The 26197-nt window shown below is 41.4% G+C and overlaps 1 protein-coding gene across 5 annotated transcripts in view; it reads right to left on the reverse strand.

The window, feature by feature from the left end:
- The window catches only part of ptprn2 (protein tyrosine phosphatase receptor type N2), a 266847-nt gene that overhangs the window by 111598 nt on the left and 129052 nt on the right, over nucleotides 1-26197 (reverse strand). The window lies entirely within an intron of this gene.

The following is a 26197-nucleotide window of genomic DNA, read 5'->3' on the forward strand; positions in this document are numbered from 1 at the left end:
AAATCACCCAACCTCAACCCAATTGAAATGGTTTGGGATGAGTTCGACCGCAGAGTGAAGGAAAAGCAGCCAACAAGTGCTCAACATATGTGGGAACTCCTTCAAGACTGTTGGAAAAGCATTCCAGGTGACGCTGGTTGAGAGAATGCCAAGCGTGTGCAAAGCTGTCATCAAGGCAAAGGGTGGCTACTTTGAAAAATCTAAAATATAAGATATATTTTGATTTGTAAAAAAAAAAAGGTTACTACATGATTCCATATATTTTATTTCATTGTTCTGATGTGTTTATTATTATTCTAAAATATAGAAAATAGTAAAAAATAAAGAAAAACACTTGAATGTCCAAACTTTTGACTGGTAATGTATATATTTTAATGAAGACATATTCACTTAGGATCTCACTTCGTGAAGGCCACAGGGCTAAAAATGAATAAATGCAATAACCATGTCCCTGCCACTAGAAAACACACTCATGGGTGGTAATGGTAACTCTAAAATTCACTCGAAAGGTACCCTGGGAAATTTGCAAATTAGGTTTAAAGCCCTACAGCAGGGCTATTCAATTCAGGTCCTGAAGGGCCAAAACACTTCCGGTTTTAGATTTTTTTGTATCGCATAAATGGTTCTTCCCATTTATGGTTTTTCAGAGACCCTAACATGGTTCCCCTATGGCATCGCTCTCAAGAACCTTATTTGGTTCCAACTTGCATCTTCATGAACAAAAATATAAACGCAACAAAGCAAATAAATTCATTAGACCCTAATCTATGGATTTCACATGACTGGAAATACAGATATGCATCGGTTGGCCACAGATACCTTAAAAAAAAGGTAGGGGCGTGGATCAGAAAACCAGTCAGTATCTGGTGTGACCACCATTTGCCTCATGCAGTGCAACACATCTCCTTCGCATTGAGTTGATCAGGCTGTTGATTGTGTCCCACTCCTCTTCAATGGCTGTGAGAAGTTGCTGAATATAAGTTGCTGAACATGCTCAGTGGGTGACCTGTCCGGTGAGTATGCAAGCCATGGAAGAACCGGGCCATTTTCAGCTTCAAGGAATTGTGTACAGATCCTTGCGACATGGGCCCGCCGTGTATTATCATGCTGAAACATGAGTTGATGGCGGTGGATGAATAGGATTTCATTACGGTTTCTATGTGCATTCAAATTGCCATTGATAAAATGCAATTACGTTCATTGACCATAGCTTATGCCTGCCTATACCATAACCTCACCACCACCATGGGGCACTCTGTTTACAATGTTGACACCAGCAAACCACTTGCCCAAATGACGACGTGTACCATGTCTGCCATCTGCCCGGTACAGTTGAAACCGGGATTCATCCATGAAGCGCACACTTCTCCAGCGTGCCAGTGGCCATTGAAGGTGAGCATTTGCCCGAACTGTAGTCAGGTCAAGACCCTGGTGGGGACAACGAGCACGCAGATGCGCTTCCATTAGATGTTTTTTGACAGTTTGTTCAGAAATCCTCCGGTTGTGCAAACCCACAGTTTCATCAGCTGTCCGGGGGGCTGGTCTCAGATGATCCCGCAGGTTAAGCAGCAGGATGTGGAGGTCCTGGCTGGTGTGGTTACACGTGGTCTGCGGTTGTGAGGCCGGTTGGACGTACTGCCAAATTGTGGAATTGTTATGTGTGAAAAAACTGCACATTTTAAAGTGACCTTTTATTGTCCCCAGCACAAGGTGCAACTATGTAATGACCATACTGTTTAATCAGCTTCTTGATATGCCACACCTGTCAGGTGGATGGATTATGTTAGCAAAGGAGAAATTCTCACTAACAGGGATATAAACATGTTTGTGCACACATTTTGAGAGAAATAAGCTTTTTGTGTGTATGGAACATTTCTGGGACCTTTTATTTCAGCTCATGAAACATGGGACAAACATTTACATGTTGCATTTATATTTTTGTTCAGTTTATATTCAAACGCTTAAGAGTCTTTCTCTCCGCACGGAGAAGTTCATTTACTTCCCCAGAGTATGTGTGTGTGAGATATTCCTATCACACAGATGAAAACATCTGGCACTTTGCCACCGTCTGAAGGCAGTCTACCCAGAGAAGCACGTGTTTGGGGTTGGAGGAGCTCTCACACATAAACACGCGCACACACACACACACACACACACACACACACACACACACACACACACACACACACACACACACACACACACACACACACACACACACACACACACACACACCGACATACCCTCCCTGCAGAGAGAACACTGACAGAGACAGCCCTACCTGTCACTGTGGCAGCAATTATCCAGCAGGCTCTCTCTACGGACCGTCTTCAGCAGGGCTCCACATTACTAACCACATCACTGAGCTGCTGCTCTCCTCTCACCACACACACACATGAATTCTAATGACCCAGTGATGTCGAAATCCTGCTCATTGCAATGATGGTAGTCAAACACACTCACATACGCACACACACACACACCTTCGCATATACATACGCACACACATACGCACACACATACGCTAACAGCTAACATGACTGACATGTAACAATACACCCAATGCCCCTGAAAGTACTTTGCATCGAATACACAGTGCTGTACATTATCGCACAAACTTGCCATCAGCAAAGATACTGTGTTGTGTGTGAAATAAAACCGTTGTCATCCATCTCAGAGAGCATTTGGAGACAGAACACCATGAATCTGCGACCCAGGATGTGAGCTCTGGTGAGCAGGACACATGCACTTGGCCAAATTGACATTTTGGCTCTCCACAGGCCAATGGCCAGTCAGGAGGAGGACCAATAATCTCTCCTTTCTCCTGAAGTACGCACTTGTTCACTCCCCTTCATAGATTTGACTGGAAATAACGGGTATAAGAAACTCGCTCTACCCTATGCCTACTCCAATCCAGTGCTTTTAAATTTGTGGAGAGTAGTAAACGAGTGCACACTTCAGGAAGAAGGAGAGATTATTGGGACATACCCGAGGACTTGATCTGTCTCACACATGCTACAGTAAGTGGAGCTCAGATCCGGTAGTGCAGAGCCGTGTCAGTATCTCTGTACAGTATGTGTTAGAGATACTGTAGTGGTTAATTGCGTCAAGCTGTGAAGGGTGATCTGAGAAAGAAAAGGCCCAAGGTTACCTCATTATGACAGATCTGTTCCGACTGTCATTAGAAATCACTCACGCTGTCACTCAAATCTGGAGAGAGAGAGAGAGAGAGAGAGAGAGAGAGAGAGAGAGAGAGAGAGAGAGAGAGAGAGAGAGAGAGAGAGAGAGAGAGAGAGAGAGAGAGAGAGAGAGAGAGAGAGAGAGAGAGAGAGAGAGAGAGAGAGAGAGAGAGAGAGAGAGAGAGAGAGAACCCACACACACTTGGCCCAGAGTATTATGGCTTAGCCCAGAGACATACCTACAAAAGTTGTGATTGTAAATACATGAAATCAATTTGTGAAATGCTTTTGCATGCAAACTATTACATGTTTTTTGTATATCTCATAGTGTCGGCACTCATCCAACCCACAAAAAACTTTGATTAATAAAGTTCTTTTTCCAGTTACAAAAAAAAGTATTTAAAACTTTCCGGTTATGTATTAGCCATACTGTTTAATCACGAAGAATTTCAAATTGGATTTAGTGCAATTCTAATAACGTGTTATCTCCAGCATGCTGATAAAAATGGAGGGAGGTGAAGAGTTATATAACTCTACACATGTTGTCGTTAATCGGGTGGATTTTGAAATGACTATTCCCTAACTTTATTTCCCCTTTTTGTTTCAAGGGATTGACGAAAATCTCTAGGGTCTGTATAAAAGATGTGATATGCTGAATCCAGAGCAGCAGCCTCCATTTTGAAACCATAATTTATTTTATTTTACAATTTAAAATACATAAAAATGTTACACCAGGCAACAGATACATTTATACCAAAAAAATGCTGATGATACTATAGGCACACAAAAGTCAGAAGACTTGTTTCCATTGTGCTACTCTAATTCAGGATTTCATAAAACGGATACTTCCAGTAGTGTATTGTGTTTGCTAAGCCCATCACACTACCGTAAACATTTCATGATGTTTCTCTTCTCCTCAAACGAAAACGCAACCTTCAAATCATCCACAAATAAAAAGAACACAAAATAATTCAACATTGTCTTCTACGTGACTATTTACGAGATGGTCTTTCTTCCTGTTTTTAAAAGAAGCCGAATACTTGAAAATGTTGCCAGAGGTAACTAATGCTGAAAAAGACCAATGTCCCTGGGCTTCTTGTAAGTCCCCACCTTATGTCACTCCCATGTCCACCACAGGTATCAGTCCTGTGGCCAGACAGACCTCGGGCCAAACACTACACAACACTACACAATACTATCACTACAGGCAGCCAGAGGAACACAGGATCAGTCTACTGCGCCTCAGTGCCTACTGGCTGGTGGGTATACAGCCAGTTACCACCCTCACTTGCCTAATCACTTCTCCAATCGTAGCATCTTTGTCACAAAGACTCAACATGTTTTTGTTCAGGAGCCAGTGGGATAAGAAAAGCGAGGGAAGGTAGAAAGGAGGTAGGCTGCTGGAAAGAAATCCAAACAGAAGGATTTCTACCATCCAGCTGTGTAGCTCAAAAAAAGGTTTGTTGGTTTCCTCACTCACACAGTGATGTTTTTTTTTTGGTTAGTTTGTCTCCTAATTTAAACAGTGACGGTTTGTTAGTTAGTTTGTGTCCTAGATCACATACCGGAGTGTCTATCAGTGTCGAGTGTATTCAGGGATTCCAAGGGAACTCATGCTTCCCCAAAACATTGACCAATAAAATACATAAAATAATGTATCTCTCTCATCATTTTCCATCAATTCGCAAGAGGTTTAATGTATCTCAACGGATAAAGCATCCGAGCGAGCGAAACGGCACCCCTCTGTCTCTGTATGCGTAGCCCATTTATCACTGCACTGTTGGAACTAGAAACACAAGCATTTCGCTACATCCGCAATAACATCTGCTAAACACGTGTATAAATGTGACCAATAAAATTTTGATTTGATGCTGCCTGGCCAAAAAGAGTATGATATTGTAGCATTGAATGCAAGGGAAGCCAGCAAGCATTTGGCCATCCTTGATACTTTTTTTTACAACATAATAGCCAATCAGCATTGAGCTAAACTGAGTGACCTCAACTGTGAATGGTCCTGGCACACCAAAAAAAAGTGTCAAGGGAAGCCAGTTTGGATTTGGCTTCACACCAATCACATCAAAAGCCAAATGTCATTGACATAAAACACTTGAACTGTTGCATCTCATTGTGTTGTTGTCCTCCAGTGGCTAGATAGCTAAAACTGTCCCTTACCTAAATTAGCAATCGATGCTGATAAGGATTTGGACTTCTGGTTTTACTTAATTCTCTGTAATGGCCAATGATTATAATGGCGATTCTGATCCAACCATAAATTCATACATTGTGCCACTGGCCTGAGAGGATGGAAATTCAATATATAGCTAGATAGATGTTGTAGGCTATTGTTAACTACACTATATACACAAAAGTATGCGGACACCCCTTCAAATTAGTGGATTCTGATATTTTAGCCACACCCGTTGCTGACAGGTGCATAAAATCGAGCAAGCTCGAGCCATGCAATCTCATAGACAAAACATTGGCAGTAGAATAACCTTACTGAAGAGCTCAATGTGGCACATCATAGGATGCAACCTTTCCAACAAGTCCGTTTGTAAAAATCATCTGTCCTCACTACAGAGTTCCAAACTGCTTCTGGAAGCAACATTAGCACAATAACTGTTCGTCGGCAGCTTCATGAAATGGGTTTCCATGGCCGAGGAGTCGCACACAAGTTTAAGATCACCATGAGCAAAGCCAAGCGTCGGCTGGAATGGTGTAAAGCGCGTCACCATTGGACTACGGAGCAGTGGAAACGCGTTCTCTAGAGTGATGAATCACGCTTCACCATCTGGCAGTTCGACGGAGAAATCTGGGTTTGGCAGATGCCAGGAGAGCACAATCTGCTCGAATGCATAGTGCCAACTGTAAAGTTTGGCGGAGGAGGAATAATGGTCTGGGGCTGTTTTTCATGGTTCGGGCTTGGCCCCTTAGTTCCAGTGAAGGGAAATCTTAACGCATCAGCATACAATAATATTCTAGATGATTCTGTGCTTCCAACTTCATGGCAACAGTTTGGAGAAGGCACTTTCCTGTTTCAGCATGACAATGCTCCTGTGCACAAAGCAAGGTCCATTCAGAAATGGTTTGTCAAGATCGGTGTGGAAGAACTTGACTGGCCTGCACAGAGCCCTGACCTCAACCCATTAAACACCTTTGGGATGAATTGGAACACCGACTGCGAGCCAGGCCTAATTGCCCAACATCAGTGCTCGACCTCATTAATGCTCTTGTGGCTGAATGGAAGCAAGTCCCCGCAGCAATGTTCCAACATCTAGTGGAAAGCCTTCCCAGAAGAGTGGAGGGTGTTATAGCAGCAAAGGGGGGACCAACTCCATATTAATGCCCATGACATTGGAATGAGATGTTCGATGAGCAGGTGTCCACATACTTTTGTTCATGTAGCGTACCATATGTGTACCTTTGACCTTTTTGTACCCCAGGGAACAACACTGTACCCTAACTCTACCCTAATTTTGAATGTGTGTGGATATATGTTCTTGGTAATAAAGATGTACCTGGTGTCACTGGTTTAAGATTAATGCACTTCCGCCCAAAAGCTTGCAAGTTCAAATCCCCAAAGCATTTATGCACACTTTACATCACGTGTCCCTGAGCACTGCTGTTTTTACGTTGGTGTTGTCAGATAATCTGACAATTATCGACTTGATTCTGGGCAACTTTAAGCAACTGCAGAAATGTATTCTTGCCATTAAATCTGTGGCCAATCCCTGTACTTTACTTTCACTGCAACCAGTAAGGTACAACAAATGACAGGAACTTTTCAACAGTGCATTTCATGGAGTAAAAGGAAAACATGGTGGAGATGGAAAGAACAGGATGGTTCTTCACAGCAGTATCACAGCATCACAGCAGTAAAGAACCCTTACACATATCACCCTCACCCCTGACAAAGAACCTCTCAATAACCTTATTTTTTTGTGTAGCTGGTCAAGCTGGTCTGCAAAACCACACCCATCCTTATCCTATTTCCCAGCATGCTCTAATCAGCTTGGATTTGTTTGAAGTGTTTCTTTCAATATCTATGTTTTGCAGGTACATTGATTGGTTAATGAATCAAAATGATCCAATCTGTTAGTTGGACATATTGTACCTGTTACTGAAATTGTTGTTCCAGTTTAAATGATTTAGGTCGTCTCTTTCTGAATGCAAGTTGTCAGTAAATTAATGTGCCAATTGTTGAACATCACCACTCAGGCTGGATTTTAATAGGAATTAGCCTTTACTTTGCAAACCAGCATAATGTGACAGGCATATGCTGATCACCACTTTAAGCTGGTCACCAGTGTCGAAAACACAGCAAAGTCTGGTAACCAGTGAAAACACAATGAAGTCTGGTCACCTGTGAAAACACAACAACATCCTATTTATAGACATATGTACGCACATCCCTGTCTGTCTCTTAAACGGCCCTATACATAACACTGAATTTCTATATGGAGTCTGAATAGCTAGCTACACCCTATGTCTGTGTCCCTGTCTGTCTCTTTAAGGGCACCTGTTGGGCTGCATGCCTCATCTCCTCCTCATTTAGCCATCTGTCTGGGCTATTTGGGGCTGATTACCAGGAAGAGCTGATTCCAGTCGTGCTGCTTATCTGTCTAATTAGAGCCTCTGGCTGGCGACTGGGACACACAGATCCAGGAAGTCATATGTCTTACTGCTGCTGCTCAATGCTTAGACACACCAATCTGAATGTGCAAGCACTGACATAGGAACTGTAGCCATGCTGTCACACTGACACAGTCAATGTAGAGTTCTTGCCAGCAACTCCTGTACTGTGCAGAAAGAACTAGGGTTGAACTTTTCCAAACGTCACAGGTTTTCCAGGGATCCCTGTTGGAGGATCTCACATGTCCTGCTTATTCCCTGGTGATTCCTCGGGCCAGGGATTTCTGGAAAACATATCCATTTCAGGACAGTTACCGATCTTGCAATCCTACAAAGAACATATATTCACTTACAAGAGCATTAGATACTGGATTAGCTATAGACAACTTTACCTGTAGTGAAGAGGGCTTAGACTTCAGAGGTGTGTTAAAAAATAACCAGTTATAATTAACTGAATTCCAACGGGTTATTGGGACAGCCATTCTGGACATCCGGGACAAAACCAACTAAAATCCGTAGGCAATCAAAGCTATCCAACATATATTCTCTGACGACAACCTCATTGATGCCTGGCAAACCCATAGCCCTAAAGCAAAATCGTACACTTTTTATTCAAACAGGCACAAAACAGTCTCCCAAATCGATTTCAAACTATCACATACTCCTCTGTTTTTTGAATGAAGATACAACATACAGTATGAGCCTATGTGATTACTGCCAGATGCAAATGTCAGAATCTCCTAAAAGAGCCACAAGATGGCTTCCTTACTACAAAATCCTACTTTGTGTGAATGATTTGAAACTGAATTGAATGAATTCATAATGAATAACACAAATTTTGTCGATTATCCTCAGATTTGACGGGACCCCTTTAAACAAACTAGGTAGCAACTTATTTTTTTCAGACCAGGTAGCAACTTCTCTTTTCAAAGTCAAGACAGAACTAAGACTATTGATAAAACAGAGAGCAGAATTTGCCATCCATCAAGTTAGACTGGTCTATTAGATTGAATGTACAATTCGACCCAGTTGTCTACTGGCTAACAAGTTTCGGCAATGATAATCAATTAACAGATATTACAACTATTGAATCTGAATCAGGTTTATTCCTATCAGAACCAAAATGAATGAACCAAAGATTTTCCCATTTCTATAAAGAATTGTACACCTCTGATTGTAAATCCACACAAGGACAGATTGATTAATTAATTTCTAAAATATAAAAGAACTCCTCTTCCCGGCTTGCTGGGAGCCCACATCTCTCTCCATAACCTCAAAAGGGCACTGGATAACATGAGCAAAGGCAAATCCCCTGGTTGTGACGATATTCCTCCTGAGGTCTATTTAACATGTTTTAACCAATTAGTTCCACTGTTACTTGAAATGGTTAGCACAGCCGTTCCCAAAGGTTCATTTGGAAGGGATGTAAACACAGCAGTCATTTTTATTTTATTTAAAAAAGATAAGGACGCCACCCAGTGATCTCACTATCGCCCCCTATCTTTGATAAACACAGATATTAAACTATTTTAAATGATTCTGTCTTTCTGTCTCAAATCTTATTTACTCAAATTGGTACATCTGGACCAAAGCGGGTTTGTTAAAAAAACGATTATCCTCAGATAACCTCCGTCATCTATTACATATCTTACATACTTCATTAGAAACTAAAGCTCCTTGGGAAGTTCTATCTCTCAATGCAGAAAAAGCTTTATATAGAGTAGAATGGTCATATCTTTGGTTGGTTTTGGAACATATGGGACTTGGCTCCAATATCTATTAATATGATTAAAATACTATATGCCAATACCTCAGAAATAGTAATAACAGGCAATACCTGCTCTGTTCCGTTTAGAATAACTAGAAGTAGCAAACAAGGTGATCCCATCTCACCTCTGCTATTGTTATTGTCTATGGACAATGGAGTTTGACAATCGAAAGAAATTATACAAACATCTCTCAATTTTACAGATCACGTTATCTCATTATACGCCAACAATATCTTACTTTATCTAGATAATGTATCTCAATCCCTCCCAAAAGCTCAGAAGATCCTAGACCAAATCTTCCCTACAGTACTGCCTCTCAAGACCCCATTGGAGGACTCTACTTAAGGAATCGCATTTTCAATATTTGGGAATAGATATATTTCCTTCCTTAGATAAAACAATTGGCAGAAACTTTAACAGAACGCTTAAATCAATTCAATTTGACCTCAGTTGATTTATCCGGACGAAAATCAATTGTCAAAATAAATATATTGCCACCTCTGAATTTCTGTAGTTCAATGCTGCTCTTGTCTCATCCTTCTGGCTATTGGGATAAAATTCATAGTGCTGTTTCAAAATGTATATGGCAAGTTATGCGAGTCCGGATAAAATCAACAAACTTACTAAGACGGAAAGATGTAGGAGGACGATCCGTACCATTTTTTTATTGTATTTCCATGTACTAGCATTTCATCCTATCCTAAATTGGTTTAGACACAATTCTTCGCCCGCTGGCTGAGGATATAGATAAAAAAGATGTCTCCTATTGCCCTGGAAGAGAATTTCTAAAACTGAAAAACAATGTAACTGGGAATCAAAATGGCATGCCCTTACTCCAATATTTCACAAGAACGCCTTGAGATCTGGAGGGTGGCCTTTTGCATCCCCCAAACGGTCCAAATGTGGAATTCGTACTTTTGCCGATATCATGGACAGTAATGGTTAAGAACATTCCAAGATTTGAAAGACATACACATTGCCAGGCAAAGTTCCTTGGGAAACCCAACGACCAAACCATCCAATGATAAGATTTCTAAATGAATTATCTGGGCTCCCAAAGGACTGATCTCTATAATATTTAAGCAACTTTTGGAAGCTAATATTCCGAGCTAGCCATTAAACAAGTATGGTCCACAGATCTAACTGAATCTGAACAACCCTTTAACTGGAACAGAATATGGAGAATTTGCATCTATTACCTATTTGCTTTGCATCTATTACGAAGATAGCTCCTTGAACCTCTCAATCAATCAGAGAATATTAATGCTGGCAGGCAGCACTGCATGTTGGTTGTGTGGGGTTAGGGGAATGGGATAGGAGGTTGGGAGTGAAGGAGGTTGGGAGTTATACTGAATGTATTATCTCTATATGTATTTCTTTCTTTCTTTCTGTTTTTATTTTATTTTGAGTGGCAAACTATGGATACAGGTTTTATAAATGTAACATTTGAAAGGGATAATGCACCTGGCACCTCCCGAAAGAAACAAAACAAATAAACATTTGGTCAACAAAAAATGTAAAGAACCAGGGCACTGAGGTAACATAACAGTCAAACCTAAAGGGATTTCATTGGGTTTTTAAAAGCATACAGTTTTCACAGATTGCAAACTTAATAAAAGTTATGAAAGGTGCTGCAGAGGTGGTGTGACATTTTGACTGACATCAGCTGTGAGTAGGATTGGACATTGTACAATCATAATGGCAATTTGCTGAATTTAGACAGGCACCTGTCAGGGTTATAAAAGAGAAAAAGTTCAATGAGAGAGCATGAAAGAGAGGGAGCAAAAGGGAGGAGAGACAGACAGAAAGAGAGAGTGAGAGCGAGAGAAAGAGAGAGATTCCCTGGAGAGAAAGGGTGTATCCTAAATGGGAACCTATTCCCTATATAATGTATTAATTTTTGTTAGGGTCCATATGGTCAAAACTAGTGCACTTTTTAGGGAATAGTGTGCCATTTGGGACGTAGGCAAAGCGCTTCCCAGGTACTGTAGCTGCGAGTCTAAAAGGTCACTTGTTTTGCTGTTAACACTTCCAGGTGCTAATGTAACACCTCATACACATCCTTTGGAGGGTGGTTCTGTGTGTGTTGACAGGGAGAGAGACAGTTGTGTTGGGAACCAAAAATGTCCAGAAGCCTCCAATCTCAAACATTGGTAATTGGACTTCCTCTAAAACCAAGAGTGTGTGCAGCAGTTAGATAAACATACTAGCACAGTGCTTTGTCAGTAGCTCAAGTGTTATTACTGATATTACAAACTCCTGCTCTCAGAATCAAAAGAAAGTTAACTACTCATTATTCTCAATTTTTGTTCATGTCTACATATGCCTTTTCTTTTATTTCCTTGCCGACTTTGTGTATAGGTGCCTAACTATCACAGCAATAACTGAACACCTTAATTGAGTTGAGTTTATTTTTTACAGGGACAGTGCACATTAATCAACGTTTCAGTACAAGTGACGTTTTAGCCAGCCGGCTAATTTTCAACCGCAGTCCCTGGGCAGGTTATTAAAAACAATTACAATATAGACACTCATTGAGCAGTGAACACACGCAGAGCAACATAGGACAAGCAAGACATAGCATACAGACAGAGCAACATAGGACAAGCAAGACGTAGCATACAGACAGAGCGACATAGAACAAAAAGCAGCAAGACAATTGGGAATAAGATAGACCTACTGTACTCTACAGGAAAAGGAGGACCGAGCACACCCCCATTCTCATCAATGGGGCTGTAGTGGAGCAGGTTGAGAGCGTCAAGATCCTTGGTGACCTCATCACCAACAAACTATCATGGTCCAAACACACCAAGACAGTTGTGAAGAGGGCACAACAAAGCCTATTCCCCCTCAGGAAACTGAAAAGATTTGGCATGGGTCCTCAGATCCTCAAAAAGTTCCACAGCAGCACCATCGAGAGCATGGTTGCATCACGGCCTGGTATGGCATCTGCTAGGCCTCCGACCGCAAGGCATGACAGAGGATAGTGCGTACGGCCCAGTACATCACTGGGGCCAAGCTTCCTGCCAATTGATTGGATATCATTTGGAAAGGCACACACCTGTCTATATAAGGTCCCACAGTTGACAGTGCATGTCAGAGCATAAACCAAGCCATGAGGTCAAAGGAATTGTCCTTAGAGATCCGACAAAGGATTGTGTCGAGGCACAGATCTGGGAAAGGCTACCAAAACATTCTGCAGCATTGAAGGTCCCCAAAAACACAGCGGCCTCCATCATTCTTAAATGGAAGAAGTTTGGAACAACCAAAAGTTGTTCCAACTTGGAGTTTGCCAAAAGGCACCTAAAGACTCTCAAACCATGAGAAACAAGACTCTCTGGTCTGATAAACCCAAGATTGAACTCTTTGGCCTGAATGCCAAGCATCACGTCTGGAGGACACCTGCCACCATCCCTACGGTGAAGCATGGTGGTGGCAGCATGCTGTGGGGATGTTTTTCAGCGGCAGAGACTGGGAGACTAGTCAGGATCGAGGCAAAGATGAACAGAGCAAAGTACAGAGAGATCCTTGATGAAAACCTGCTCCAGGGCGCTCAGGACCTCAGACTGGGGTGACGGTTCACCTTCGAACAGGACAACAACCCTAAGCACACAGCCAAGAAAACACAGGAGTGGCTTTGTTTGGCTCTGAATGTCATTGAGTGGCCCAGCCAGAGCCCGATCGAACATCTCTGGATAGACTTGAAAATTGCTGTGCAGCAACGCTCCCCATTCAACCTGACTGAGCTTGAGAGGATCTGCAGAGAAGAATGGAACTGAGTAAACGGTTTGAATACTTATGTAAATACGTTTTTTGGTTTGTTTTTTAATTGCAAAAATTTCTAAAAACCTGTTTTCGCTTCGTCATTATGGGTTATTGTAGTTAGATTGATGAGAAAAAATAAATAATTTAATCCATTTTAGAATAAGGCTGTAACGTAACAAAATGTGGAAAAGGAGAACGGGTCTGAATACTGCACAGAATGCACACCTATAAATGAATATATATTCCTCTCCATCCTGTCCCCCTCAGTCAATCTAGGGCAGATATTGGAGTTAAATTGAAAGCGAGCATCCTTTAAGAGTGGGTTCAGATAGGACCCAGTTATAATCTGGAAAGACGAGCCCTGGGAGACGTGACGTTCCTCTACATCCACCCAGCCCCATGCGTACGGGCCACTGACCTGTGACAGCCAGCGCCACATCGATTTAAAGAGAGAGCGGGAAGGAAGGAGAGACATAGAAGAGAGAGGAGATACACAGGATAATTCATCAGTCTTTTTCTTTCTCTCTTTTTGACGGGTGCACATCAGAAGAACGGAGAACGCTCATTTTGAGAGGGATTAGTGATTACCTGTTTTGGATGCATCCCTGAGGTACACAGTCTCCTACACACACAGAGAAAATGGACAGGGAACTGGGATGGGACTGATGGAAAATGTGTCCTTCAGGAGACCTGCAGATTTGTTTCATAATACACTTCTACGAAGCTGGATGGTATTACGAAGCTTTACTTATGAGACATCACAGTAATAAACCACAAGCAGTGCATGTAAATCACTGAGTGAATGATTATCTCTTGGCCCCGCCCTGACCCTAAAGACAGAACTGGACATTTTATTCTGCTATCTTAGAGTCCACCTTACTGGGCACAGATGCCAGTTCAACATCTCTTTTTGATTTACATTTGGTTGAGTTGTCAACGTATGTGAATTCAACGTGAAATCAACAACAAAAAATGTTACCATGTCATTTGGATTTAGGTTAAATGTTGTGTAAAAAAAAAAAAAAAAGACAACATTCCCTTATGTTGATGACTTTTTGCAAATCCAATCATTTCCCCACGTTCGCATAAAACGTTTTTTGTTGTTGAAATGACGTGGAATCAACATTGATTCAACCAGATTTTCCCCAGTGGAACCTGTGACCGCACAGAGGTCAGTCATGCCCAAAACCTTGGAAATCAGCAGGTGGAGACCATGATATTGACATTGACCCTGGCCCAGTTGAATGCTAATAATGGAAGGGTGGGTTGGTAAATGCACCCGTACTGTAAGTAAGAAATAAACAAAAACAAACAGACAAACAAATAAATAAATCTGGTCAAAATTGGTTTGTCTTTTGCCATTGAGCCCCAGTGCAATGCAAAGACAGTTGGGGCACAAGCCCATGAATTATAAAGAAAGGCAACATGGGGGACCAGGGTGCTAATGCCTGGTGAATGAGGGTCTCTAACACACACACACACACACACACACACACACACACACACACACACACACACACACGTCAGAGCTCCTCATCAGGAGGTGCTCACTGGGGTGTCTATTAGGATATCAAATCTGTTTCAAATGATGCCACTGGATAACGACAACAGTTTGTATGAAGGGAGTGGATGTGAGTAAGATGAAATCCGTGACAGGTAGGCCTCCACCTTAAAGAAGATAAGCAACTGTGGTGAACTCAAATGCTGTGAAAAGATGTTATAATAGACTTTAACTTTACTGTATGGAGTGCCGTATACCTAATGAATCATTCTACACTAATAGAAATGACCTTGCCTAAATACTTTTTGCCAGAACATATTTTATCAAAATGTTTAAATAATTCATACTTTTTAATTTGATACTTTCACCAACTAAAGCTGAAAATGTACTGCATTTTAGTTATCAGCCACAACAACCACACAGATAGACTATACATGGCTTATTTTATCAAAAATGTTTGATTAAATATGTTATGAAATTACCACCAATGTCTGAAGCTGTGTTTTCAGCCAACTCTGATATTTTGAGAAAAAAAAAAATTATACTCAAAGAGGAAGTACAAAAGCAAATAGGGCTTTGAAGATAGAAAGCCCTAAATGTCATCCGGCTGCTTTGAAGCTGCCAGGCTTCTTTGTTTTTTTCCACTTGTAGCTCACAAAAACACTGGCAAAGCAGACTGACTGCCTGCCTGCCACCGCTTTCAGGGGACACTTTACTCTGGCTGGCTCCGTCATTAAGGCAATAACCCACAAGACTGACAAGGCTGAACCCATATTGACCAACTCCCTTTGATCTGAACAGACCAACTGTGTGGTTGATAACACACTATTGATAGTTGAGAACACTATTCAGTTGTTTGCTTGTGAGCATTACCAGATTCCTGGATTTCGGGAACCATGATGGTCTTGAATAATAAATCAAACATACACCTGTATTCTCTACAGGGTAACATACATACACATGTTTATGACACAAGCAAAGGCTTCATAATGGTTTTGTTGGGCCAATTCAAAACATGTTGCAATATGGGCGTCAGAGGCAACCTAACGCAAACATGTAGAAAACCTTGCACAAAGCTGATTAATAAAAGCTTTGTCTTCCTTCTATCATAATCGAGGACTTGATCCTTTTCAGTCATCCTCTTGAGGTTGGAAAATAGGTTGATATACAGCAGGGGAGGAGGTAGAAGAGGGTGAGAAGGATGAGAAGAAGGAGAAGGGAGGAGAAGACAGGGGAAAAGAGGACAAGACAGAGGAAGGTAAGGGAGAGGTTCTGCCCATCTAAACTCTGACGTGTTCTAGCAGCAGAACATGTTGCGAGATCTGGGAATCAGCTCTACGGGCGTTCACTGTGTGGTTGGGATGGATCGATGCTGTTCTCTGCCTGCCTGATCCTCTACGAGGAGCGCTGTCTGAGATAACCTGGAGAAATCAGGCTAAAAATAGACACTTACAAACAAATACAGTGCAATCGGAAAGTATTCAGAAAGGTGTTTCCATTGATCATCCTTGAGATGTTTATACAACTTGATTGGAGTCCACCTGTGGTAAATTCAATTGATTGTATATGGTTTGGAAAAGCACCCACCTATCTATATAAGGTCCCACAGTTGAAAGTGCATGTCAGAGCAAAAACCAAGCTATGAGGTTGAAGGAATTGTCCGTAGAGCTCCGAGACAGGATTGTGTCGAGGCACAGATCTGGGGAAGTGTACCAAAACATTTATGCAGCATTGAAGTTTCCCAATAACACAGTGGCCTCCATTATTCTTAAATGGAAGAAGTTTAGAACCACCAAGACTCTTCCTAGAGCTGGCCGCTCAGCCAAACTGAGCAATTGGGGGAGAACCGTGGTCAGGGAGGTGACCAAGAACCCGATGAGAAACAAGATTCTCTGGTCTAATGAAACCAAGATTGAACTCTTTGGCCTGAATGCCAAGCGCCACATCTGGAAGAAACCTGGCACCATTCCAACGGTGAAGCATGGTGGTGGCATCATCATGCCTTTGGAATGTTTTTCAGCGGCAGGGACTGGGAGACTAGTCTGGATCAAGGGAAAGATGAACGGAGAAAAGTACAGAGAGATACTTGATGAAAACCTGCTCTAGAGTGCTCAGGACTTCAGACTGGGGAAGGTTAACCTTCCAACAGGAAAACGACCCTAAGCCCACAGCCAAGACAACGCAGGAGTGGCTTCGGGACAAGTCTCTGAATGTCCTTAGGTGGCACACCCAGAGCCAAGACTTGAACGCGATCGAACATTGGAGAGACTTGAAAATATCTGTGCAGCAACATTCCCCAACCAACCTGACAGAGCTTGAGAGGATCTACAGAGAAGAATGGGAGAAATTCCCCAAATATAGGTGTGCCAAACTTGTAGCGTCATACCCAAGAAGGCTCGAGGCTGTAATTGCTGCCAAAGGTGTTTCAACAAAGTACTGAGTAAACTGTCTGAATACTTATGTAAACTGTGATTTCAGTTTTTTTTTTTTTTATTACAAAAAATTCTAAAAACCTGTTTTTGCTTTGTCATCATGGGGTATTGTGTGTAGATTGCAGAGAGAAAAAAAAACTTTTTAGAATAAGGCTGTAACGTAACAAAATGTGGAAAAAGTCAATACATTCCGAATGCACTAAATATCCTCCAAACAATGGCATCTCGGGCATTATCACTTAAATGTTTTGTATTGCAAACAACAATTATTATAATAGTCGTACAATTTTTGGTACAAACACTGAGATATGTACTTTATCTCCTCATTCACAGGTGGCATCCCAATTCTAAAATATATATATTTTTAAATTCTCATCAATCTACACACAATACCCCATGATGACAAAGCAAAAACAGGATTTTAGAAATGTTTGTAAACTTATAAAATCAAAAAACTGAAATATCACATTTACATAAGTATTCAGACCGTTTACTCAGTACTTTGTTGAAGCACCTTTGGCAGCAATTACAGCCTCGAGTCTCGAAACAGCCTCGAAACAGGTATTTAGACATTTTTATTTACTTCCCTAAGTAGTGCACTATGTTCGGAATAGGGTGTCATTTGGGATGCAAGCACTCAGTGAGAGATTAAAACACTTCCCAAGACTCAGTTTCCATTCTAAACCCTTACAGCTAGGTAGATGACTTTGCAGTGTTGTCTAGGGCTGTGGCAGTCATGAAATCTTGTTAGACTGTGACGGTCAAGCAAATAACTGCCGGTCTCACGGTAATTGATGGTAATTGACCATAACATAACATAAACACATTTAGCATCTCCTGGCTTCCACGCATAGCCAACAAGTCACTGATGCAGACCTTTGGAACATCTATCCATGTAATATAGCCTACACCATCACAATAAATCAATTTTTCCCCCCAGACAGGTCTAAAGAAACATGATATGAAGAAAATGTTGTTTATTTCAAATGAACAGAATAGCACACTCGGAGTTGTCCTTATGCGCAGACTGTACACACTTCATCAGTCTCTCTCATTCACAATTTAACAAGCACTTGATAATGCCTCAAATTTCCCAGTTTGTGTGGGCGTAATGCCTACGAAAAAATCCATGCCTTTTGCGGGCAGTGACCGTTGTGCCCTTGGGCTTAAAATAATTATTACAATTCCCTTCTCCAGGCTGCATGCCAAAGCACCTCACACTCAACTCACATGGCTCTCAGTCACGTGATCAGGTCTTTCTCACAGGCTACAAGTGAAGACAGACACATCGGGAACGCAGCTGCACGCGTCTTTATCCAATTCCGTGGCGCATATTGAAGATATTGGAAGAACTGTCCACATTTACTTTTCGTCAGCCAACAAGATGAGCAGGCCTAACGGACAGCAAAAGCACCAGCCTATGTCAATCTACTATCCACCATAGTACAAAAGTTGACCTATTCTATTCTGTGCGAGAAATAAATATTTCAAACAAAGTCTGGTCAGTTGTGGGAAGCAATAGTTCCCAAATTAATACAACCACTAGTATTGAAAAAACTGTTTTAAGCAATAAGCCTGATGCAAAAAATCTGAATGTTTGGCTTAAAATGTTGATAAACCATTAGGCTATTTCTTCACATTACAAAGCCCAGCAATGAGCACACAGCAGTAAGCTATAAGCGCAAATGTTCCATTAGCAGGAAAATACCATTCTCAAAAGTGACCACAAATGCAATTATGCATGTAATTCTTTTAGTATAAAGGTTTATTTTTTAACTTGAAAATCACGCACTGCGTACAGTATGTATGCCAGTTAGGCTCTACACCCGTTGTAAAGCCGATTGATGTGCTTCATTTTAAGAAGTCATTTGGCCACTTTAGTTGTGATACAAACCTTATCAAAACATATAGGCCTATGGGCTAGGCTACATGAGGTGTGCGACTATGATTTGAAAAAGTCGCAAAAAAAGGCATGGCTGCATCATTCACTAGTGACACCCCTCCTGTCTCAGCCTCCAGTATTTATGCTGCAGTAGTTTATGTGTCGGGGGGGCTAGGGTCAGTTTGTTATATCTGGAGTACTTCTCCTGTCCTATTCGGTGTCCTGTGTGAATTTAAGTGTGCGTTCTCTAATTCTCTCCTTCTCTCTTTCTTTCTCTCTCTCGGAGGACCTGAGCCCTAGGACCATGCACCAGGACTACCTGACATGATGACTCCTTGCTGTCCCCAGTCCACCTGACCGTGCTGCTGCTCCAGTTTCAACTGTTCTGCCTTATTATTATTCGACCATGCTGGTCATTTATGAACATTTGAACATCTTGGCCATGTTCTGTTATAATCTCCACCCGGCACAGCCAGAAGAGGACTGGCCACCCCACATAGCCTGGTTCCTCTCTAGGTTTCTTCCTAGGTTTTGGCCTTTCTAGGTAGTTTTTCCTAGCCACCGTGCTTCTACACCTGCATTGCTTGCTGTTTGGGGTTTTAGGCTGGGTTTCTGTATAGCACTTTGAGATATCAGCTGCTGTACGAAGGGCTATATAAATACATTTGATTTGATTTGACACATGGTGGCCCACACACAAACAAAGTACAAATGACTGCCGTTCTCTGCAAGAGGACCATTCTGTCATGTGTATGTGTGCTTGGTATGGAAAGTCGCATGTGTTCATGCCCATATGCTCCTTTCCTCTCTCCTGGAGAACGCTCACTGGCAGAGAGGGGGATGGAGGGATGAACGGATGGAGAGGGGAAACAGAAAGGAGAAAGCGCTGCCCAGCATGGGGCTCCATGGCTGGGAGGGGCCAGGCCCACCAGTGTCCAGAAGCTTACTCTTCAGAGAGTCTCCGGAGTGGGTCACCACAGCGAGAGGTCAGGCCTGTGTGCCGTCAGCCCAGGACTGAGCAGAGATGTCAGGGCCTACATTCATAAAGCGTCTCAGAGTAGGAGTGCTGATCTAGGGTCAGGTCCCCCTGTCCATTTTACCTCATTCATTATGATCCAAAAGGCAAAACTGATCCTAGATCTCACTCCTACTAAGATGCTTTATTCATACGGGCCCTGATCTCTGGAGGATCTAAAAGAATGGATGAATATGTTGAGTGCATCGGCCTACACTGGTATCAACATGAGTCTGAACACAAACAAAATACTGTATGACACTCACTTGGCATTGCAAATGTATCTAGACCTTGTGGCTGTTTGGCTAGATGTGTTCAAAACCTCACCTATTTATCAAACTCAAACAACACATCAATTAAATTGGGATATGCGGCACAGCGGTGGAGTGTGGGGGATACCATTATCTTCGTTCCAAAACGTCATGCTTTGACACGCCTCACACTTTAAAGCTGTGGAACATTTTATTCTTGATTCATTTCTCCTTGTTTGGATGTTTTCAATGAAACAATACATCTTAAATGTATGTTTACCAACTGAAGTTCTCCCTTGGTGTGGGAAAAGGTTTGGTCTTTTCCAATTTACTTTTCGTTTTTCACTCCCATTAATCTCCCATGCTCCCTGATTGTTTCCTTTCGTCCACTTCGGAATCACATTAAATTATTCATGGCTTTTTTCCCCCGCATATACCTTGGAGATGGAATTAGCAAACAAACAATGCCAGAGACACTAATCCCTGTCTACAGAGAAATATCCTCTAATACACTAGAGCTCAGGCCGGCTGTTGACAGGCGCCTGTTACTGTCTTTAACTTCCCCGACCGACACAGAGCTGTTTACACAATAAAAGTGTTCACAGAACGACCCAACACCACTGTGGAACACATACACCGTCAGAGTAGAATAATACTGGGGGGGGGGGGGGGGGGGGGATTTGTGTGTGCGCGCGAGTGCATGTGTGCACGTGCGTGTACTTTACTGTACAGGAGCCGAAACACAGATGATATGTACAACTTCTTTCCTCCCCACGTCTTGCCTTCTCTCCTCTTCTTGTCTCTTGTCATGCGCAGAGCCAGGTCTGAAGGAGGCTTGTTTGCCTGTTCTGTTCCATAAAGCCCACACACAGACGGAGGGAGGCAGGGGACAGTACAAAGCCTGTGTCTGAACACATGATGTTCTCACACTGTTCTAATGGAAGTCATAGCATGCGCCCCAAATGGCATCCAAATCCCAATGTCTTGCATACCTCACTGGGCACATTGATACAACTTAATGTGTTACCATTGTGATTGATACAATAGCACGACTAAATGACCTGGATTGCAGTCAGTCGAGATGACATTAAAGTACATGGTGCAAGAGATCCACGCCCATTTGAGATTCTGTGCAAGTTATTCTAGCAATTGTGAGGATTTCCACAGACCTGCAACACGGAACACGCATGCTTTCCATGATTACATACGAAGACATGTATTGTTACAGTAACCCAAACATGTGGCCATGGATATGTTACTCATTTTAAGGTAAAATACTGTTACATTAGTTTATCAAATAGCCTTAACATTAGACTATTTACTTTTTTTTTTACAAAAGTAATATTGAATTGTGTTTAGTTTACAGCACAGCCAAATGTCACAATGTATAAAAAAAGATCTATCTACTGCTTGGATAGTTCAATCTGAGTCACAGGCGTAATCCTATTTTTGGTTGAGATAGAGGCGTGAATCCAACATAATTTGTTAAGTTGTCGACAAGTTAATAGGTTATTTACCGTATTACAAAAGTTGTAATGAATTGTGTTTTGTCGTCAACACAACCAAATGTCAACTTTTGAAGGAAATGTACAGTGCATTCGGAAACTATTCAGACCCCTTGACTTTTTCCCCATTTGTTTAAGTTACAGCCTTATTCTAAAAACGAAATCCTCATCAATCGACACACAATACTCCATAATGACATAGCGAAAACCGTTTTTTAGACATTTTTGCCAAATTTATGAAAAATAACAAGAATAAATACTGTTTTTACATAAGTATTCAGACCCTTCCCTATGAGACTCAAAATTGAGCTCAGGTGCATCCTGTTTCGATTGATCATCCTTGAGATGTTTCTACTTCTTGATTGGAGTCCACCTGTGATAAATCCAATTGATTGGATATGATTTGGAAAGGCACACACCTGTCTATATAAGGTCCCACAGTTGACAGTGCATGTCAGAGTAAAAACCAAGCCATGAGGTAGAAGGAATTGTCCGAAGAGATCCGAGACAGGATTGTGTCGAGGCACAGACTCGGAGGAAGGGTACCAAAAAAATTGCAGCATTGAAGGTCACCAAGTACACAGTGGCCTCCATCATTCTTAAATGGAAGAAGTTTGGAACCACCAAGACTCTTACTAGAGCTGGCCAAACTGAGCAATCGGGGGAGAAGGGCCTTGGTCAGGGAGGTGACCAAGAACCCGATGGTCACTCTGACAGAGCTCCAGAGTTCCTCTGTGGGAGAACATTCCAGAAGGACAACCATCTCTGCAGCACTCCACCAATCAGGCCTTTATGGTAGAGTGGCTCGACGGAAGCCATTCCTCAGTAAAAAGCACATGAAAGCCCGCTTGGAGTTTGTCAAAAGGTACCTAAAGACTCTTAGACCATGAGAAATAATGTTCTTTGGTCTGAATTCCAAACTTCAAGTCTGGTGGAAACCTGGCACCATCACTGTGGTAAAGCATGGTGGTGGCAGCATCATGCAGTGGGGATGTTTTTCAGAGGCAGGGACTGGGAGACTAGTCAGGATCGAGGGAAAGAAAAATGGAGCAAAGTACATGAGATCCTCATGTAAATGTGATATTTCAGTTTTTTTTTTTTTGCTTTGTTATTATGGGGTATTGTGTGTAGATTGATTCAATTGGTTTCCCCCTCATCAATTTTAGAATAAGGCTGTAATGTAACAAAATGTGGAAAAAGTGAAGGGGTCTGAATACTTCCCGAATGCACCTGTGTCTTCTGCTTGGATAGTTCCATCTGTGCCACTGAGTCCGGCTTTAATTCCAGAACCATTATTCTTTCATTTGGCTCCACTGTTCCGACCTGAAAAATAAAGATCTGAACCGGTTCAAACACATAAAAAGTACTGGTTTAAATCATTCCTTTCTGTTCCATTTTAAACCTCTGAACATAGTTTTTTTGGTCATCATTAAATGACTTCACCAATCTGGAGCAGCTTGCTATGGAGTGGGCAAGCAATAGTTGTTTTAGCTTAGGCTGCCGATAGTGCATGGGCGCTATTGGCTGCCTAGGCTATAGTTGTCTATGTGTGCGATGGACAACTAAGTGTAGGGTGCGAGATGCGACTGAAATGTTGCAGGTGGGGAGAGAGTGAGAGAGGGTGGAGGAGGAGGCCTGACTTGAAGCGCTGGGCATCTTGTTATGACATGCATTATCTGAATTAGGCCCACAGAATTAATGCTACTGAGGAGTGGCTTCTATCAAGGAACTTTTAATGTTTTTTAACTTCCAAGAGTTGGACCAGAGCTAGCTCGCTAACAAGCTTGTGTGTGCAGACCGGCACCAGAATAAAATAACATCTTACATTTTTGTAGTTAATAAATCCAATGTGAAACGTGATAACTATAGTATCCGTAACTAGCATAAAACAAGTGAATCCATTATTCTCTAATTAAAAATCTCTCCTTAATTTCTGAATCATTCTTGCAAAGTCATTCGGCTACAGTAGCCTATGTCTTAGCGGGGGAGGGGGAACATTGTCTACACTCGAACACACACTGGCAAAGATTTTCATCTGGCAGAAAAACACTGGAATAAGTTTCTGAGTGACAAGAGTGAGGGCTTTCGCCTTGGTGCATTTTTTTTGTGGGACGAAAAAAAATGCCCGGAACATAAAATAATGTTAATACCGGAACTCAAATTTTTTAAATAATGGTTCTGTTTCGGTTTCTGATTCTGTTCCTCTAAATATTTAGTTATTTTCCTGTTTTGGTTCTGTTCCCTGAACCGGTTCCAACCCGCACTTTAAATACAGTTTGATTAGATTTAATCCTATTGTATAACTTTTATTTTTGGTTGAGATGGAGAAGTGAATTCAACATATTTATTATTAACTCTTAGATTCCATTTGAAATCAACCAAAGGTTAAAACCCTAGGCCTATACAATGTCTTCAGAAAATATTCACACCCCTTAACTTTTTGCACATTTCGTTGTATTACAGCCTAAATTTAAAATGGATTAAATTCAACATTTTTTGGTCACTGGTCACAATAACCCATCATGTCAAAGTGGAATATTTTTTTTACATTTCCTTTTTACAAATAAATTACAAATGAAGAGCTGAAATGTTGTGAGTCAATAAGTATTCAATAAGTACCCTTTTGTTATGGCAAACCTAAATAAGTTCAGGAGTAAAAATATGCTTAACAAGTCACATATTAAGTCGCATGGACTCACTCTGTGTGCAATAATAGAGTTTAACATTATTTTTGAATGACTACCTCATCTTTGTACACCACACATACAATTATTTGTAAGGTCCCTCAGTTGAGCAGTGAATTTCAAGCACAGATTCAACCACAAAGACATGGGAGGTTTTCCAATGCCACACAAAGAAGGGCACCTATTGGTAGATGGGTAGAAATAAGAAAGCAGATGTTGAATATTCCTTTGAGCATGGTGAAGTTATTCATTACACTTTGGATGGTGTATCAAGACACCCAGTCACTACAAAGATACAGGTGTCCTTCCTAACTCAGTTGCTGGAGGGGAAGGAAACCACTCAGGGATTTCACCATGAGGCCGATGGTGACTTTAAAACAGTTATAGAGTGTAATGGCTGTGATAGGAGAAAACTGAAGAGGGATCAACAACATTGTAGTTGCTCTAATTGACAGATTGAAAATAAGGAAGCCTGTACAGAATACAAATATTCCAAAACATGCATCCTGTGAAGAAAAAAATGATCCATTCTGAATTCAGGCTGTAACAAAACAAAATGTGGAATAAGTCAAGGGGTATTAATACTTTCTGAAGGAACAGTATGTCTATTTTTAGTTGAATCCTGGGCTGAATTTAAACAATAGCTGTTGATAACTTCCCAAAATGCTATACAGGCCTAAATAGCATCATTGATTATTGATATGATTAAATTTCATTAGCTCTGTTGAACCTACCTTTCGTTAGCAACAGTGAATGTATACTAAGCAAAAATATAAAACGCAACATGCAACAATTTCAACAATTTTACTGAGTTACAGTTCATAGAAGGAAGTCACTCAGTTGAAATAAATTCATTAGGCCATTATCTATGGATTTCACATTACTTCACATGGTGGGCCTGGGAGGGCATAAGCCCACCCGATGAGGAGCCAGGCCCAGCCAATCTGAACGAGTTATTTCACACAAAAGGGCTTTATTACAGACAGAAATACTCCTCCAAAACAAGACATCTGTGGCATTGTGTTGTGTGACAAAACTGCATCTTTTAGATTGTCCTTTTATAGTACCCAGCACAAGGTGCACCTGTGTAATGATCATGCTGTTTAATCAGCTTCTTGATATGCTACACCTGTCAGGTGGATGGATTACCTTGACAAAGGATAAATGCTCACTAACAGGAATGTAAACAAATTCGTGCACCACACATTTGAGCAAAATAAGCTTTCTGGGCGAATGGAACATTTCTAGGAATATTCTATTTCAGTTCATAAAACATGGGACCAACACTTTACATGTTGCGTTTATATTTTTGTTCAGTATATAATTTCTAAATATTTTTTCTCACGATGCACATTGGTAATTGTCAGTGACAAATATCTAAGCAGGGCTTGGTTAAAACCCTGGATGGGAGATCGAATGGATAGCTGTAGATATGTCAACTCTCCAGTATGAGGTGCTGCCCAGACTATTGTTTTTTTCTCCTAGTGAATATTACGTTTTATACAAGATTCGTCTATGTTGAAAATTGGTTACCATGATGACATAATCATTTGGTTAAAATGTTACCCTCAAAACAAGAGTT

This window comes from Oncorhynchus mykiss, chromosome 15 (genome assembly GCF_057628025.1).
Source record: "Oncorhynchus mykiss isolate SJ-2025 chromosome 15, ASM5762802v1, whole genome shotgun sequence".
In the NCBI taxonomy this organism is placed as follows: domain Eukaryota; kingdom Metazoa; phylum Chordata; class Actinopteri; order Salmoniformes; family Salmonidae; genus Oncorhynchus; species Oncorhynchus mykiss.